Source organism: Echinops telfairi, unplaced genomic scaffold, assembly GCF_000313985.2.
Source record: "Echinops telfairi isolate 266 unplaced genomic scaffold, ASM31398v2 ScPeMD7_6;HRSCAF=24_0, whole genome shotgun sequence".
In the NCBI taxonomy this organism is placed as follows: Eukaryota; Metazoa; Chordata; class Mammalia; order Afrosoricida; family Tenrecidae; genus Echinops; species Echinops telfairi.
In genome coordinates this window covers 11,023,434-11,036,609 of record NW_022103902.1, presented here as the reverse complement: position 1 = coordinate 11,036,609, position 13,176 = coordinate 11,023,434, and the positions used below count along the sequence as shown (strand labels likewise).

Here is a 13,176-nt window from a genome sequence, read left to right as displayed (position 1 = left end):
TTTTCTATGAAGCTCTGAGTGATAGTTCTACTCTCTAACGTGGGGTCAATAGGAGCTGGAAACAGACTTGACTAGAACCATCACCACCAAATCTGTACGCTGGCACATCTTCAGGGCGTTCATCTGTGGTACCACTCAATGGTTCTGGACCACCAACCACTAGGTTAACTGTTGATCATACACTGTGTGCTCAGAGACTTTATAGCCAAGTGTGTAGCTCAATTTACCCTATTTAAAATATTTACACATCATTTTTGTCTTTCAGACTCTCAATCACCATCATCTCGCCATCTTGTGTCTAAGTTCACAATTTATACTATATATTTTACTGCTTTAACTTTTATTTTTTATTATTTTAAGCTTAATTTATTTCCAAGCCATGAGTTTTTGCTTCTTCAGTTTCTTCTGGGAAATCTTTTTCTTCTGTGCAACCTCCTCTTCTGGTTTGGGAACGATCTGTTCCTTCTCAGTCAGGATCATTTCAATGTGGCAGGGGGAGCTCATGGATGGGTTGATCTGACAGTAAGCTCTGTAAGTCCGGCGGCGCATCTTGGGGGCTTTATTCACCTGGATGTGCTCAATGACCAGAGAATCCACATCTAAACCCTTCAGTTCAGCATGACTTTCTGCATTTTTAAGCATGTGAAGCAAACATTCAGCACTCTTTTTGGGCCACCAACCCTGGGTCCAACCCCACTGTTAGGCCTGGGCACACCTACCAACAGCACCATTGTAGCGTTGGAAAGGCGCACACTGCTTCTGCAGTCATGTCTTTCAAGTATTTGCTGGCTTTCTGGATATGCATGCCTTTGATGGTCTGGGCAGTTTCACGGGTGTTCTTGAAGTGGACCCAGAAGTTCGACCCTCTTGACTTGCAGGATTTTGTGGGGTTTTCTGGGTCGAGTGAGTAGCGAACCATATATTGGGTGAGTAAATTATAATTGTTCAGCCCAAGCTGACTGTATCCTGTTTTTGTTTTTTAATTATTTACTGATAAAGTTTTATTGAAACATAGACATATCCATTGGTTTGCTCATTGTTTTTTTTTATGGCAATCATAGAGTTGATTAGTTGAAACAGATATTTTTTTTTCTCAAAAGAAAAACAATAACTTTACAGGGGAGCTAGGTGGGTAGGGAGGGTGAGTAAAATATCTTTGATCTAAAAATTCCTATATTAGAATGACACTTTCCTTCTTGCCTTTCAATGTTTTTCAAAATGTAGATTCCACATACTTTTGTTAGGTTTCTCAGGTGGGAATTACCTCAGTTTTGGGCTTCAAATGAGAAAGAATTCACGCCAAAGCCAGTTTTGTGATCCAAGTGGATTTTTATAAAGGACAGAAGAAGTTTCAGGTTTTACAGTCACTGAACATGGGCAACCTCATGGGACTGCACAGCCACACATGGTGGCCTGAGACCAGAGAGGCCATGGCAAGGCCCAGTGGAAGGTGGAGAAGCAGCTGAAGGGGTGGGTGGTCTTGAGGTTCCAGTATTTAGGGCCTTTGAGTGAGAGGTGTGGTCGATGGTACTGGTTGACCCCATTGGCTGAATTAAGCCCACCTGACCTAGTTTGGGCACACCCAGGTGTATGGCCCACCTGGCTCGGGCTTGAATTGGCACATGCCACTCAGACATCCCTACTTCTTGCTACCTGACACTTTTACAGATTTGTTAAGCCACAGAATAATCCTGCAAATCCGCTGCAGTCCTAATTGTTATTTGGTGAACCTGGTGGTCCAGTAGTTAAGACCTTGGAAGCTAACTGAAAGATCTATGGTTCTGAACCCACGATGTGCCCTGCAGTAGAAAGATGTGACAAAATGCTTCTTTAAAGACTTGTAACTTTGGAACTGCCATGAGGCAAGTCTTCTCTTTCTTGCTGTTGTGGTTAGGTGTCATTGAGTCCGTTGCAACCCATAGTGATTCTGAGCACAACCGAACAAAACACGGCGCAGTCCCACCACGTCCTTACCGTTGTTCCTACGACCGAGCCCAATGTTGTAGGCACTGTGTTCATCCATCTTGTTTAGGGCCTTCCTTTTCTCCCTGCTCCTTGACTTCGCCAAATATGAAGTCCTTCTCCAGGGCCTGGTCTCTCCTAACAACATGTCCAAGGCATGTAAGAAAAAGGCTCCTTGCCTCCTAAGGAGGACTTGGGCTGTCCTGCTCCCAAGACAGACTTGTTTGTCCTTTTGTCATCAATGGTACTTTCAATGTTCTTGAATACTATTGCATTCAAATGCAAGGATTCTTCATTGGTCCTCCTTAATCCTCATTCACACGCATATGAAGCATTTGGAAACACCATAGCTTGGGTCAGGCATACCTTATTCTTCAAAGTAAAATCATTGCCTTTCAATATTCCAAAGCGGTCATATGCAGTAGATTTACCTAAAGAAACAACTCTTTTGATCCCTTGACTGCTACTTCTATGAGCATTGAATATGGATGGAAGTAAGACCAAACCCTAAACAAGATCAACCCTTTTTCTCCATTTATCATAATGTTACCTATTGGTTCAGTTATGAGGATCTGGTCATCTTTTAAAAAAAATCATTTTATGAGGGACTCATACAACTCTTTTCACAATCCATACATACATCGTTTGTGTCCAGCACATTCGTACATAGGTTGCCATCATCATTCTCAAAACACCTACTTTCTACTTGAGCCCTTGGTATCAGCTCTTCATTTTTACCCTCCCTCCCCACTCCCCCCTCCCCCTGAACCCTTGATAATTTATAAATTATTATTATGATATCATATCTTACACCATCCGACATCTCCCTCCCTCACTTCTCCGCTGTCCATCTTTACATTGAGTCATGATTCACGGTGAAGACTGCCATCCCTGATCTGCATCTGCAAGTGCTTCTTCATGTTTTCCTGACTTTCAGCAAGCAAGGTTGTGTCATCTGCATATTGCAGGTTGGTAATAAGCTTTCCTCCAACTCTTGATGCCACATTCCTCATATAATCCAGTTCCTCTAATTATTTGCTCAGCATAAGGATTGAATAAGTAGGGTGAGAGGTTACAACCCCGATGCACAACTTTTCTGATATTTTAAGCTTTTCTGATTTTGAGTATTTTAAGTACAGTATTTCCTTGTTCTGTTCATGCAACTGCCTCTCGGTCCGTGTCCAAGTCCTGCAGGAGCACAATGATGAGCTCTGGAATTTCCCTTCTTCTCAAGTTTTTCCGTATTTTTTTCTTGTTTCTGATCTTCACAGTTGAATGCTCTGGCATATTCAGTGAAGCGCAATGGGATCTATTTGTGGTCTTCGCTGCTTTGAACCAAGATCCATCTGACAGCAGAATGTTGTTGTGCGTCAGAACTGATTCTGCAGCAATGGGTTTGGCTAATGATTGTGATAATTGTTATACAAGGAGAATAAATAAAATCATTTTCAGTCCCGCTACATCATTTAGAGTTGGGGATCAAATTGCTAAATAAACACCTATTTTTCCTTACTATGCTGCCTTTTGCTGATTTATATATGATATATAATTCATATATATCTAAACAAATCATATATAAGTCATATATATGTATATATATAACCCTCCACTACTTGTTTATAATTTTGTCATACTGTGGTGGCTGTGTGTTGCTGTAATGCTGGAAGCTGTGTCACTGGTTTTTCAAATACCAGCAGGGTCACCCAAAGTGAACAGGTCTCAGTGGAACATCCATCCTAAGCATAAACTGTGAAGAAAAAGTAGGAGGTCCGCTTCAGAGGAATCAATGATTGAAAAACTTATGAATAGTATCAAAACCTTATCAGATACGGAACACCTCATGAATAACAGCAAGACCGTTTCAGAGCTAGAGCTGGAAGATAAGCCTCACAGATTGAAAGATACTCGTGAGGAGGAGCTGTCTTTTCAAAGTGGAGTTGATCAATAGTGTTTCAACCGGAGTAGAGCCTTCATTTGATGATGGGGCATGACTTAAAATGAAGAAAATCGCTGTAAACATCTGTTAATAATCGGAACTTGGAATTTATAAAGTGGGAACATTGGAAGACCTCACAAAATGAAATGGTCTCTATACAGATCAATATATTAACCAGTAGTGGGCTGCAATGGATGGGTATTGGCCAATTTGAATCAGAATGTGATTCCTTTGGGAGGAAGGACACATTCCAGAGAAATGGCCTCAGATTCATCATCACAAAGGTCATACTAAGATCTATCTTGAAGTGCAATGCTGTCTGTGATAGGATTATACCTATCCACATTCAAGGAAATCCAGTTAATAAAATTATTATTTAAATTTGTGCACCAACTACTAAAGCTAGTAAGGATGACATTGAAGAATTTTACCACTGTCTTCCGTTTGAAATTGATCAAACATTGCAATCAAAGTGCACTGATACTTATTAACAAATGGAATGCAAAAGTTGGAAACAGAGGAAGGAACAGTAGTTGCAGAGTGGCCTTTTTAATAAAAATGAAGCAGGAGCCCACGATAGAATTTTTGAAGATTAACAACTTCATCTAAAATGCCTTTTTAAAAACAATATGAAAAGTGGCTATCAGCACGGACCTCTCCTGGATTCATACACAGATATCAAAATGACCACATTTATAAGACATGAAGGAGAAACTTCATATCAGACACTAAAAACAGTCCAGGAACTGATCGCAGAACACTGTGAATTACTAGGTTCATGTTGAAGTTGAAGAAAATTAAAACAAGCTCACAAGAGCCAAAATATGACCATGACTATATCTCATCTATATTTTGAGAAGCTTTCAAGAAAATATTTGAATTATTGAACACTACTGATATAGAGACCTGATGATTTATTAGAATGATATCAAGAACCTGATACGTGAATAAAGCAAAAGATCATTAAAAAGAGAGGAAAGAAGAAGAGACTTTGAAACTTACTCTGAATCATAGAGTAGCTAAGGCAAGTGGAAGAAATGAATTACAAGAACTGAACAGAAAATTTCAAAGGACAGCTAGAAAAGACAAAATAAAGTATAATAATGAAATGTGCAAAAACCTCAAGTTAAAAAACCAAAAAATATAGTATAAGCTCAGCATATCTTAAAGTGAAAGAACTCAAGAATGAATTCAAGTGTCAAGTTGCAATATTAAAAGATTCTATAGGAAAAATATTGAAAGATGCAACAAGCATGAAGAGATGATTGAAAGAATACATAAATTCACTCTACAAAAAACTAGTTGACAGTCAATGGTTGCAAGAGGTAGCATATGATCAAAAACTGCTACTTGACCAACTGACTTGAAGAGATCCATATTTGTACCTTTTCCTAAGAAAGATTACCCAACGGTATGCTATGTGCACATTATAGAATGATATCAGATGCAAGTAAAATTTTCTAAAGATCATTCAACAATGGTTGAGCAGTACATTGACAAGGAGCTTCCAGAAATTTAGAAGATTTAGAGTAGGATTTAGAAGAGCACATGGAACAAGGGATATCTTTAGTGACAACAGATGGTTACCTGCTGAAAGCAAAGCATATCACAAAAATGTTAACTTTTGTTTCATTGTTTATGCCAAGACATTCAACTGTATGGATAATAACAAACTATGGATAGCCCTAAGAGGATTGGAAATTCCAGAACACTTCATGATGTTCATATAGAAACTGTATAAGGAACAAGAAACAGTTGTGCAAACAGAGCAAGGGGACCCTGCACGGTTAAAAATCAGGACTGTACATCACGCTTGTATCCTCTCACCATACTTATTCAGTTTGTATGCTGAGCAAATGATCAGGAGCTTGACAACATGATGGAGAATGTATTAATTCACTGTGATATGCAGATCAAAGAACCTTGCTTGCTGAAAGTGAGGAGGACTTGAAGCACATGCTGATGAAAATCAAGAATTACAGCGTCCACTAGGGAACACAATGCACTGATAAGAAAACCCAAATCCTCACAACGGGAACAAGGTTATGTCATGATAAACTGAGGAAGGATTGAAGACACCAAGGAGTTTGTTTCGCTCATGGAAGCAGTAGTCAAGAGTTCAAATGGTAATTGCATTGGGTAAATCTGCTGCCCAGGACCTCATTAGAGTGTTGAAAAGCAAGGATGTTACTTTGAAGACTAATATGTACCCAAGCCATCCATTTTCAATTGCTTCATATGCATGTGAAAAGTGGACATTGACTAAAGATGACTGAAGAAAAATCAGGGCTTTTTATTAGGGTGCTGATGAAAAATACTGACATAAAAACAAACCAATCTGTCTGGAAGAGGTACAGCCAGAGTGCTCCTCGGAAGTGAGGATTTCAAGTTGCTGTTTCATGTGCTTTGGACAAAAGAGACTAGTCTCTGCATTCCCTGCTGCCTCCCTTAGCAGAAATTTTGTTTTAAAAATCAACCCAAATATGTATCTATTCATTTACTGTTCCCTCAAGACATCCTTTCATCCATAACACATTTAAGGGGTATGATATTCTGGAGATTCCCAGAGAGTGGGATATGCAACTTCCATGATTAAGCAGCACCTGGAAAAGTCCACAGTTTGCTGTTAGACACATCATGTATACATTATATTGCAAATAAAAGAATCGAATAAAATCATTATTACTCTATGTACTTTGTTTAAACTAAATCATATAAACATTTAAAGGGAAGATTATCTTCAAAATGTAAATGGTGTGGCGCGTACACTCTAGGGGCTAGGTTTGAGGCTTCTCTACCTACTGGTCATGGGATGATGCTCATGTGCAAGGGGGCTTCAAAGAGTTCATGGATAAATTCCATCATCCTTTCATCACATGTGTCTGCTACCTTTGGCAAGCCCCTGGTGTGTGCACTGAAGTTCTCTCTCAGCTTCAGCTTGCTTCGCTGAGTCACCTCGGCCCCTTTGACCTGCTCCACATTCATAGTGCATTTTTCAGTTTTTAACAGCTTTGACACACCTGGAGACTCTTACAGTGGGGTTTACAATCCAGGAGGCTTATTTACTAATTGACTTGTTTACATTTGAGCCTGGCTTAATAATATTTCATTTTCCTCCATGGCAGATTTTCTATCGTGGCTTCGGTAGCTCCCGAAGCGTGAACACAGAGGGATCATCTTGCTTACTATACTCTAGGGACAGCTGCCACTAGTCATAAGTACCCACTCTCAGGTCAGAAATGCTAAGCCAGCCAAGGAGTCATAAATTGCATGTGTGAATTGCCCAGGGGTCTCTGGCTTAGTCTGCAGCACAACTTAAAGTAAAATTCCTGGTTCTCCCCCGTTCAACTGTCCTGCTTTTCTGAATCAAAGTCTTAATAGCCTGCTCTTTTACTGGCTGAGCATCTCCCTTTGTGTTCTTCCCAGCTGTCTCCTCTAATCTCCTATGCAACCTCAGTTAGCAATTCCCAGCACTCCCACTCTGGCTTTATTACCAAGTGGTAATAAAGATATGAATCCTTATGTCATGGAAGTAAATGCTAATTTGTTCTCATGTCTACTATTACGTGGTTGCAACATGCACATAAAGTACACACATACTCACACATTTATCTTATTGTTTGGTACATGTTACATTAAAGAGGCTTAGCTTCTTGAGGGGTTTATTAAATTTTGCTGTGGGAAATAGTTTTATTTTGATCTTTCCTACTTGGAGATGAGTATTAATTTACCATTACTGGAAAATGTGAGTTCTAAAATAAAGAAACCAGTTTACTCTAATTGTGTTTTCCAAAACTATTTCACCAAGACACTTTTTAAGGTATTTAATTTTTCTTGATATTGAAATGTTATTTATATACAGTCGGGTAATGTGCCAATCTCAAGTTTACACATGGATTAGTTTTCACAAATGCCACCTAGTAAATAAACCGCTCTCCTTCTCAAGGAATATGCGCTCTCCTCTCATAAAGAGTTACAGTCTTGGAAACCCACAAGGGCATTTCTACCTTGTTCTCAGAGTCGACTTGATGACAATGTATTTTGTTTTGTTTTGGATTTGTGAGAGTCAATCTTCACCATTCCAAGAATCCTATAATTCAGTGTCTGCCAATTTCATATAAATGGAATCATAAAGATATAATACCAAATGTTTTTAACTTCTTTAGCTTCATATGCTCCTTCTTGGGTTTTGGTCATGTTGCATATTGCAATAGTTAAATTCTATTTTATCTTTTAAATTTCTCTGGAAGGTTGTATTGTCGATCTGAGTTTGTGCATAGTCTCCTCTGGATGGATGTAATGATTGCTATCCTTTTTTCCTATTATACTTAGATCTTTTATGAGGACTGATATAGTTGTGTTGTGTGCATGTATGCCACCTCTCCTTCTGGATGAGCACCTAGGAGGGGGCTTGATGAGTAGGGAGCAAATGTGTGTTGACATTTTTACAAAACTGCCAATTTGTTACCCAGCACTGGCTACATCATTGTCCATTCTCACAGTACAATACATGTTCCACAGTAATGGGTGAGATTTCCTGACTATGAAGATCTGAATATATATTCAAACATTTGACAATAGAATGGGATGAAATTCTGATGTAGTATTACAGAAGTGGATGTCATCAAAAGAGATGAAGAAAGAGATGCCTAGCCTCTTAATAGTCTGGTTCAGGGAAGTTTGACGGTAGTTATATCTTGAGGTTTTTCCTTTTAATGATTAGTTTGCTAAATGTGCAATGCTTCCCAGGTGACTAATAATTTCTTGGTATTCCTTAATATTTCTAGTGTATTTAGGTAACGTCATTTCAGAATGTTCTTTAATTAAGAATTTTTAAAAGTGGTATAGACTTTCTTTCCAGCTTATTTGTGTGGCATAAAATTCATATTCTGGAAATTCACATTTCTCGCCTATATGTGGGAGTTTGATTTTTTGTGTGGAAAATACCTATTTTTTATTTAAGAAATATTTTAGCCATAAAATTGATTTATTAGAATACAAAACATTAAAAAATTAATGAGCTAAGTATTCAACTAAAGATTCAAGAAAAAGAATAGGGTATATTCAAAGAATAGAAATAAAAAAACATTAATAATCATCATCTTTTAATTCCATATTCCCATAAATTTGATGAACCCCTCTCATATTAAAAAAATAGCTCTTGAATGTCAATAAGAGAGTGGATATTTAAATTTGGGCTATTTGCTTCTTTTCTATAGACTGCAACTTCAGAGGTCTATAAATATTACTTGACTATGGGCTATTTGCAGTGAAACTTAGCTAATAATATTCTAGACAATCTGTTGAAGCATTTTTAAAAGGTGTGTTTTGTAAGGTTATTTTAATCACATGCAAAAAAAATCCCCGGGCTTATGTTTTAATGAGAGAATGTGTGTTCCTCAATAATAAAGTATGAGTCAATGAAGAGGATTCACCAGGTGGGTTAAGTTTTGCTCTGTTTTGTTCTGTAGACAGAATAAGAATGTGAGAGCTCAATTGTAAAGCCACCGATACATGCTTTGCTTTGGAAATTCCTAAGCAATTTGTGATACATTTTCTATTCATATATGCATAGGAAGGTGATATAGTTTATTATGCCAGCCTGGCTGATAAATACAAGTAGGATTAATTGAAGGGCAGAGAGATAATGGCTCAGTGAGCCTCATCTTTCTTGTCTCTTGCTCTTTGATCATCGGACCAGTGCGGCTACCTTGCTCGTTCTTTGCCTCAATTTATAGGCTACACTACCTGTTGGACGCCTAGCCTGTGGACTGTGTCTCTGTAAGTTGAGGTCCCTTTAAGGCATCTCTGGAGCTGGGGACTGGCAGTTGGGACTGGTGGTCAGTTGACAGTTGGTGATCTGCCTTGTGATTGGCTGCTGTGCTGAGATAGCCGCACTCTATAAATAGAGGGGGATCTGGCAGCAGAGAGAGGAGAAGGACTGCTAGTCTCTCACAACCCTGAGCCATTTGTAGTCCTTATAATTTAACTGTTCATTTGTTATATGTATCTGCATATAATTTAACAGTTCATTTCTTGTTATATATCTAGTTATCTTTATAAATAAATATATTTAATTATCAGGAATTTGGTTTTATCTCTCTAGAGAACCCTGTCTAACACAGAAGGATACTATGGAGAAGCCGGAAACATACCCACTCAAAACCATTGTTAGGTGCTGAAATTCCCTCCAAGCTGATCCTCCACTTGTGTTCCTTCCACCACTCAAGAAATTGCTTCCCTGGGCAGGTGAAAGAAGATCTGCAAAATGTGCATTTTGGGGCGGTAGTGATTGTATCCTTCCTTTCACATGCATGCCGGCTATCGTCCCCTTCTTGTGCTAAGACAAACGAGAGCATGAAAGAATGCATGATGCTACAAAAGGTACAGCTTCTTGGTCGGAAGTCTGAGGAAGAATGCGAGGTTGCCTGATGCCTTTGAAGGCGGAAAGCGGGATCAAATACAGCTGGAAAAGCATGATGGTGGCCAGGCCTAAAACCACAGTCACCTGAAACAGCTTCAGGGCTGAGCTCCCTCAGTTTCCCTTCTTCAGCTTCATTTCATAGAGCTTCATCCCAGTCCTTGTTGATTGGTCACAGCTCACTTCCGCTCTCTGATACTGTGCACACTGTTACTTTAATTCATTAGTTTTTTAAATAATCATTTTATTAAGGGGTCATACAACTCATCACAATCCATACATACATCATTTGTGTCCAGCACGTTAGTACATATTTTGACTTCATCATTCTCACAACACCTGCTTTCCACCCGAGCCCTTGGTGTCAGCTCATCCCCCCCTCCCCCTGAACCCTTGATAATTTATAAATTATTATTATTATTTTATCATATCTTACCCCATCCAACGTCTCCCTCACCCACTTCTCTGCTGTCCGTCCCCCAGGGAGGAGGCCATATGTAGACCTTGTCATCTGTTCCCTCTTTCTCCCTCACCTGCCCTCCACCCTCCCGTTATCGCCACTCTCTCCATTGGTCCTGAGGGGCTCATCTGACCTGGGTTCACTGTATTTCCAGTTCCTATCTGTGCCAGTGCACATCCTCCGGTCCAGCCAGATATGTAAGGTAGAATTGAGATCATGGTAGGGGGGGGGGGGGAATCATTTAAGAACTACAGGAAAATTGCATATTTCATCGTTACTACATTATTATTTGAATATTAAATTATGAAGCAATTTCACCATTGTGAGAACAAATACTTTCTCGAATAATCATAATTTTGATGGACTTTCATGGTCCTCCACTATTAATACCGAAACAAATGCTTTTTACATTCTAACTGGGTGTTATGTCAATGTCAGGGCGTAGGAGGCTCTCTGACTGAAATGAATGGAGAATGTTTTTGTTAATATAATCAGAATTTCTTTTTCTCTGTATAAGCAACAAGCATTGTTAAAATGACCGTGACCTTCTTATTAACCTGTAAAGATTTGAATGGCAAAAGAAAGAAAACGTTTTGGAAATTGCAGGCATCCGATGGTTGCAGTTGAATATAGCTTACATAACATGGATTGCGGCAGTGGTTCTCAACCTTCCTCATGCCGCCACCCTTTAATACAGTTCCTCATGTTGTGGCAACCCCCAACCATAAAATGATTTTTGTTGCTACTTCATCACTGTAATTTTCCTACTGTTATGAATCGAGCGAACCCTGTGAAAGAGTCGTTCGACCCCCAAAGGTGTCACCACCCATAGGTTGAGAACAGCTGGATTGGGGTATACTGGAGTCTCATATGACTAAGTACCAGTCTTTTATACGATTATGGTAACAAAACCCTAAGATGTCATCTACCCCAAGATCCCCCTGCCCACCATGCACATACCCATCTCATCTCAGAGACTGAATATACTACCTGGCCCTCCAGTAATTTTGCTATTAAAAATTTCACAGATGACTTAAAGAAAGGGTGAGCATCGCCTGAAACCACAAGTCCTTTCAAAGCACAGTATTTTTCGTAGCTGTTCCAGGAACAGGAAATGAAAGAACTGGGCTCTGAGTGACCTGGGATAAAGCCAGTGCTGGGCGGTGCACTGCCTCAGAGGCTACAGAGCAAGGGACTGCAGGACGTCTGCAGAGGCTGAGCGCCATCACTGGCCATCGGGGTCCTCAGGAAACACAGATCTTAGTCCTACAATGAAAACAAAAGGAAACGCAGCGAGCAACTGGTGGGTTTGAAAGAGGAATCAGATCATAGATGGGAACCCCGTCAAAATCTCAGCCCAATAGGATGTTTAGCAAAGGTTCCATTCACACTGTCCCCAGAAACTGTGAGGTCCTATATTTATGTTGTTCGAAACTACTAATAGAAAAGTAGTACAATGAGACAATGAGGATGCATTAGCTTATTCATTAAAAAAAATAGTAAAAAAAAAAAAACATGTAAGAGTGACATACTTAGATTTTTTAAACCACGTGTATAAATGTTTGTTAATTTTCTTATTTTTAGTATAATGCAAAGGTACTTGGTGTAACAATGGTTTTTTCCACTTAAATTCATCTAATTATACTTAATGGAAACATTCTATTTTTTTCAGCTCCATTATTAAATGGACTTTTTGAAAATTCTCCCTGCATATAAGTGTAAGTCATAAAGTATTGCAATTGTGCTTCCACTTCAAACACATACAGCTTTATTCCAAACAAAATGTGCTTAAGCATGTCTTTGTGATCAACGGATGTCTGGATATCTTGCAGTGCCGTTGAACCAGTACCAGTCTTTATGGTAAAAATTCTATCACAGTTATACACTTTTGTTAGTTTCACTAGAATAAAAAATAAATATATGTTTTTGCTCAATATATAAAAAAATATATGTTTTGGCCAAGGCTCACATCATTTTAAAAACAAAACTCAAGTAGACAGTATCCAAAATCATGGAAGCTTTGAGTGAATTATGGTACATCCGGCCCACATATAATGATAGACCAACCTGCTCTTTCTTCTAAGGTAGCAGGGCTGTCCAACAAAAATTTTGAGAAACCTGACCCCATCTACCCTAAATTCCCTGATCTTGTCCCTTGAGACATCATTCTGGTTCCCAAATCACAGAGCATTTATAAGGCATATCATAATTTGAGTCTCCTGAGATGACCAAAGCCTTTATCTTGACATGGTGTAAATCTAAGAAATTAGAATTATTCTGGGAAAGGTTAGAGAGATGGAAATCCTTCATTTAGAAGAGTATAGACCTACATGGATAATATGTTGAGAAACAATAGCTTCACAATTTGATATTTTTATTTAATAAAAAGCCTTCTAT

At 38.9% G+C, this 13,176-nt stretch overlaps 1 pseudogene; it reads right to left on the bottom strand.

Moving 5' to 3' along the window:
• Window positions 1–366: 366 nt before the first annotated feature.
• LOC105978959 lies at window positions 367–919 on the bottom strand (annotated as a pseudogene).
• Between the last annotated feature and the right edge of the window lie 12,257 nt (window positions 920–13,176).